This window comes from Ursus maritimus, unplaced genomic scaffold, assembly GCF_017311325.1.
Source record: "Ursus maritimus isolate PB19 unplaced genomic scaffold, ASM1731132v1 scaffold_10, whole genome shotgun sequence".
Taxonomy (NCBI): Eukaryota; Metazoa; Chordata; class Mammalia; order Carnivora; family Ursidae; genus Ursus; species Ursus maritimus.
This window is the reverse complement of record NW_024423344.1, coordinates 408,335-414,757: the sequence shown is the minus strand read 5'-3', so window position 1 is coordinate 414,757 and position 6,423 is coordinate 408,335. Positions and strand designations below refer to the sequence as shown.

General features: G+C 45.0%; 1 pseudogene; it reads left to right on the top strand.

The window, feature by feature from the left end:
* Nucleotides 1-5,836: 5,836 nt before the first annotated feature.
* Nucleotides 5,837-5,934, top strand: LOC121101509 (annotated as a pseudogene).
* Nucleotides 5,935-6,423: the final 489 nt, after the last annotated feature.

Genomic DNA, 6,423 nt, shown 5'->3' with positions numbered 1-6,423 from the left:
TGGCCTCATTCCACCTAGGACCAGCCTTATAAATAAAGAGGTGGCCATTTACATGGTACTCAATAAAATAGGCTTGGTGACTCCTAAAATCTCTCCTCCTAGAGCTCATTATTCTGATATCTGATACTTTTATTCCAGAATCCATTTCTTTGCCTTTTTCAGCTCTAGGGGCTACCTGAATTCCTAGGCCTACGACCTGCTCCGTCTTTAAAAGCATTACTTCATCTCTGCCTTCAGCATCACACAGTCTCCTCCTCTGATCCTCCTTCATCCCCCTAGAAGGCCCATGGTGACCACATTGGGCCCACCTGGGTGATCTAGGGTGAGCTCCCCATCACAACATCCTCAACATAATCATAGCTGCAAAATCCCTTTTGGGGTGACATTCACAAGTCCTGGATATTAGGACATGAACACCGTGGGAGTTATTATTCAGCCTACAGAGACAGTATTTCACAGATGTGATTAACTGTCTATTTCATGGTTTAGAAAGATCTATCTGGCAACAGAGTGGGAAAAGTAAGGCTGGAGGCCTATAGAGTACTTGGGAAGCTGCTAGTAATGAGAGGGTACACCTGGATCAGTGGCAATGGACAGAGAAGAGGATTTATGTTGGAGCACTCAGGAGGTATAGTCCACAGGACTTGGAGCCAGTTAGGATGTGGGATGAATGAGAGAGGAGGTGTAGAAGGGCTTAGGGTTTCTGCGCTAATCAGTTGGCTTGATGATGGTATCATTGATCAGTAGGGAGTACAGAAGAGGCAGAGAGAGCTTCCTGGGCTTATTTGGAACCTGACTTTGAGATGTCTATGAGATAAGCAGTGAGTCCTGGTGAGCAGTTCGGTCTGCAGGTCTGGAGAGGAAGGTGGTGACAGCTAATTGGTATCCTGAGCACACAGGCAGCCCTTGAAGCCACAGTAGACCAGATGACCCAGGGGCTGTGTCTAGAATTAGAAAGAGCATAGAAGCTGCCTGGGAGACAATGGCTTCCACAGTTGGGAAGAAATAAGGGTGTGAGAGGAAGCCAGAGAGGCAAGGGGAGCACCAGCAGAGTATGTCCTGTGTTGAAGCAGAGAGTTGGTGCATTTGCACTCAAACAGAGCCCTTTCTCCCCTGAGGAATGGCCACTTCTTATCAAATGAAACCCTGCAGGGAAAGGGTAGAAATGGTTCTGTGTTTTTGCTTGTTGACCTTGGGGGCCAGAGGCTCTGGCAGGAAAATGGATTGTTTCTTGGACATTAGGCCCCCTCACTGAAACTAGTCATGGCTAATGGGACCCGTTTTGCTCTCAGGCTTGCCCTGGCAACAATTGAAAAGCTCTATTATTTGCCTTTCTGGGAACACTCACTGAGAGGCTTAAGGTTTTGGTGCAATGCAAAAGTCTCCTATTCTGAGAACAGTCATCCTCTTCGGTCATTCCCATACAAGGGCCTTGTATAGAAATACTTCTGTGGGAGAGATCAGTGGCCATCAAGACTATTTTTTCTATATGTGTTGCTGCTTTTCTCTTATGCAGCTTCCTCCCCAGCCCTGGGGAAGAAGGAGGTAAGAGGACAGAGCAGGTGAATGTTGGCAAAATGTGTAAGGACAAGGCCTAACAGGAGAGGTGGCCCCTGAGAATAGGATAGGACTTTTGGTAGAACTAGGTAGTCAGGAAAGGGTACATTTCAAATGGAGGGATGGGCACGTTGAGATGGAAAAGCAGAAGTGAGCACAAAGTGTATAGGGGCAGGGCCCAGAGACTGGCTTAGCCGGAAGGAGTGCGTCCCTGGGCCTAGAGCTTCCGGGACACTGTCCTGGAGAGGAGATAGAGAAGGGGTTCTCTGGCCTTGCTCCTTCCTCTAGAACGAAGTATTGCTTCATGTTTGAATGGTCCTTATTTTCTTGTGTCCATTCCCATGTAATCCTCTCAGAATTGTATGCATTAAGGTGAGTGAATTAAACAAGCTCCCAAAGTCATGGCAGGCTTAGTCAGTTCCAGGATGGAAACTGAGGGAGAGGGAACTATTTGGTTGCTACTTACATGTCAGATGTCTAAATACAGGTTATCATTTAATCATCAGCTCTCCTAGGACAAGTGCTGTCAGCCTTATCTTGTAGATGAGGGACAGAGGTTCTGAGGAGGAAGCACCTGGTCTTAAGTGGCACTGTAGTAGGCATTAGGGCAGGGGTGGGGAGCTGCCCAGAAGCATGTCTGCAGGCATGCAATGTCAGAGGGAGAGGAGCTCCGAAGAATTACCACATGACAGTCACTTGACTTTACTGATGAAAGACCACAGTTCATAGAGGGAAACAAGGTGCCCAGTCAGAGGATGGGAGAGCTGGGGCACGAGTCACCTCTCCCAGCCCTATACTGGCCTACAAGGAACTTTTCTATACCTCAGCTTCCTGCACTTGGACCTTTGAAATGTTCACTAATGTACAGATGCTTTGAGGAGTCTGTAAAAGAAACATCAATTTAACCTTACGGCATTTTCCAAAATTATTTGATTGTCAGTCTCATCACTTGTCTTCCAAATCCTGTGGACCCTGCTTCAGGAGATGCTTCATGCCAGCAATCTGGGAAACGTAGGTCCACTCTCCCGGATCCTGGGAAGACCCTCTGATTTCTTGTTAATTAAAAATTAACTTGACTCACTTCCTTATGGTTCTGTCACCAGTGGAGCAAGGAAAAGGGAAAGACCTTGTCTTCCTGGCTTTGGTGTTAATTCTTCCTTCCGAAAATCCACAAAACAGGTTGGGCATAGAAAATGGTGAAATGTGTTTTTAGATCTTGGTGCATCACCTGTCGGCTGTGTCACCTTAGGTGAGTACTTAACCTGGCAGAGCACAAAGTGTGTGTCTGTAAAATGGAGCAATGGTGCCTTGCAAGGCTCTGTAGATTACATAAGAATAGGCAGTGCACCTAGCTGGAGGGAACTGCTATTCCTTTCTCTGCAGCGAATAGCTCAGCTTTCTAAAAATGGTTTCAAGCCTGTTTCAAGTTGTTCACCTTGTAATTCAGATTAATGGGTCTTCCCCTACTGGTTATCATAACACAGAGCTCCAGCTTCAGGGAGAAGCTGTGGAAGGTATGTGGAGAGATGCCATGCTAGCCTTGTACCAAGCACACCAAAGTATGTAAGCCTTGCTTTCAAAGACTTCTCTAGTCTAGAACCCGCCCTAGAAGAAACCATGGTTTTGTAGTAAAAACTGACAGCAGATGAAATTTTGAAATCGAGATTGTCTTGGGAAACCTGGCCCTGTTGGCTTCTGTACCCACAGGCTGTTCAGTCCTAAAGCAAGACCCCTTCTGACTCCCCCATCCAGATGTCTTGTCAGCAGACATTACTCCAGAGCTCGGCTCCTCCTATTTCCCAGCTTTCTTCTTTGAGCTGCTTTGAGCTGAATTGTACCATTGTGTGTCCCTTCCCCATGACCACTGGGTACAATTGTAACTCTTGCTGCTGGCAAGTTCTTTTGTCTGATGTCTGCAAGGTTCTTAATGGGGTTTCTAATGCAGTCATTCAGGAAGGAGACTGTCTTTCTGCCAGCTCCTTAGGAGAGGGAAGAATTTCCCTGTTGTTTGGGGATTATAGGTTACAAGGAGATACAAAGGAGTAGATGGAAAAGAATGTGCTGGGATATCAATGCCATATGTGTAAAATGGGAGCACCAGTACCTGACAGGGCTATGGTAGTTTGATGGGATGGGGTCAGGTCTCCATGGTAGACCACCTTCAAAGAGCAGGGGCCCCCTCTACTAGGCTGCCCACAGGCACCTCCCGCCTACAGCTTGTCCATGTGCTCACCTGTGGCCACACACACACATGCTAAGTATTAGCTTGCAGACCATGCTTTAAAGACTCCTAAGGCTGGGGCCCCTGGGTGGTGCAGTCGTTAGGCATCTGCCTTCGGCTCGGGGCATGATCCTGGGGTCCTGGGATCAAGCCCCACATCAGGCTTCTCCGCTGGGAGCCTGCTTCTTCCTCTCCCATTGCCCTTGCCTGTGTTCCCTCTCTCGCTGGCTCTCTCTATCAAATGAATAAATAAAATCTTAAAAAAAAAAAAGACTCCTAAGGCTGCATTAGATGACTATTACAGGGCTAACTGTGTGCACTAACTTTCTTTTGTTGCCTTTCTCAATCTTCAGAGGAATGGGCACACAGAGGCTTGGAGCCAAACTGCCTGGGTTTCTTTGTTTATTTATTTATTTTTAAGATTTTATTTATTTAGTTGACAGAGATAGAGACAGCCAGCGAGAGAGGGAACACAGGCAGGGGGAGTGGGAGAGGAAGAAGCAGGCTCCCAGTGGAGGAGCCTGATGCGGGACTCGATCCCAGAACGCCAGGATCACGCCCTGAGCTGAAGGCAGACGCTTAACGACTGAGCCACCCAGGCGCCCCAAACTGCCTGGGTTTAAATCCTGACTCACCACTTCCTAGCTGATGGGACCATGACCAAGTTACTTGATTTCTCTGTGCCCCATTTCATCTTCTATAAAATGAGGATAGAGTGCCGACCTCATCTGGCTGTGATGAGACGCATGTAAGGTAAAGGTTCAATAAATATTATTGTCATTACTTCCATTTTATGAAAGAAGAAAATAAGATTCAGAGATTAATAGTGGTTACTCTTTACTTAGCTACTAGTGGCAGAACTAACTAGGACATATATCTGATACAGTGATAGTCCTCTCTTTAGTATACCAGCTGTCATTCATGGTCAGAGAAATGAATCCAAACCGGTAGGAGATCAGAAACTATAGAGTGACACTGGACAGTGTGTGTATGTGGTGGCAGGTCGGGAAGAGTGTTCCTGGAGGTGGGATTTGGTTCAGGGATACACAGCCTTGGACTTCCAAATTGCCCCAGGTTCTGTGCATAACCTGATTTGATCAAGGTCCCTCTGCAGTGAGAGCACTATTTCGGATTCCTTACTGCCCTCTGGTGGTAACAGATCACGTGAGACTCTTTCCCTGAGAGATGAAAGCAGGAGGCTATTTTGAAATTGGCTCTCCAGATTAATGAAGAATTTTGAACTTTTTGTTCCTCTGTTTTAGCCTTCCTGGCACCTCTGGCCCAACAGCATAAATTAGTTCTGGGTTTTGTCCCGTTATGAATTAATGAATAGTTTACTAACTGCTTGACTCCAGTAAGTTACCTGCCTCTTAGGGATCTCCCATCCATAGACAGCATCTCAGGCTTACTCAAAGAGTGCGTGGTCTGTTCCAGCTTGTTCATTCTTATTTTCAGCAAACCACAAGGTGGCAGTACAAGGGTTTGTCCTCCTGTTTTCTCCCAAGGAGATGGGAGGGTAAGTCAGAGGAGTCATGGTACATACAGGTTGGCTCAGAGCAGAATGCTAAAAGTTAGTCTTCCAAAGTTTCCAACATGGCCAGGCTCAACACTCAGGCCTGAGTCCTCAGCATAATTTGCCTGTATGTGTGCATTCTCTTTCTTATATGGCAAATAGAGACAAAATTTGTTCAAACTTCCTGAAAGCGTAACCTGAGGATTCAGATTAGCTAGTGGGTAAGCATAAGATTTATTTTTATAATTAAGTTAAATTTGGGGGGAAAGTTATTATGTATTCACATACAAGTTATAAGAAATAATACAGAGAGCTGCCATGTACCTTTCACCCATTTCCCCCCAGTGACAGCATCTCATAAAACTATAGCACAGTATCACAACCAGGATGTTGACATTTATACCATCAAGACATGCAACACTTCCAGCACCCCAAGGATCTCTCATGTTGCTTCTTTATGGCCACATCCATGCCCCCATCTTAACCACTAACAATCACTAATCTGTTCTCCATCTCTATAATTTTGTCATTTCGAGAATATTATAGTGCTCACTTCAGCAGCACATATACTAAAATTGGAATGATACAGAGAAGATTAGCATGCGTAAAAAAGACACATGTTCCTATAGCGTTCCATATTTTTTTAAAAAAAAGAATGTTATATATCTTGCCATTTGCAATGACATAGATAGAGCTAGAGAGTATTACGCTAAGTGAACTAGGCCACAGAAAGACAAATACCATATGATTTCACTCATATGAGGAATTTAAGAAACAAAACGAACAAAAGGAAAAAGAAAGACAAACCAGGAAACAGACTCTTAGCTATAGAGAACACCCTGATGGTTATCAGAGGGGAGGTGGGTGGGGGATGGGTGAAATAAGTGATGGGGATTAAGGAGGGCACTTGTGATGAGCACTGGGTGTTGTATGAAAGTACTGAATCACTACATTGTACACCAGAGAATAATATTACACTGTATGTTAACTAACTGGAATTTAAATAAAATCTTTAAAAAATAAACATGAATATTATATAAATGGATTCATACAGTATGTAATACTTTAGGTTTGGATTTTTTCCACTTAGTATAATTCTCTGCAGATGCATCCAAGCTGTGTGTATATCCAT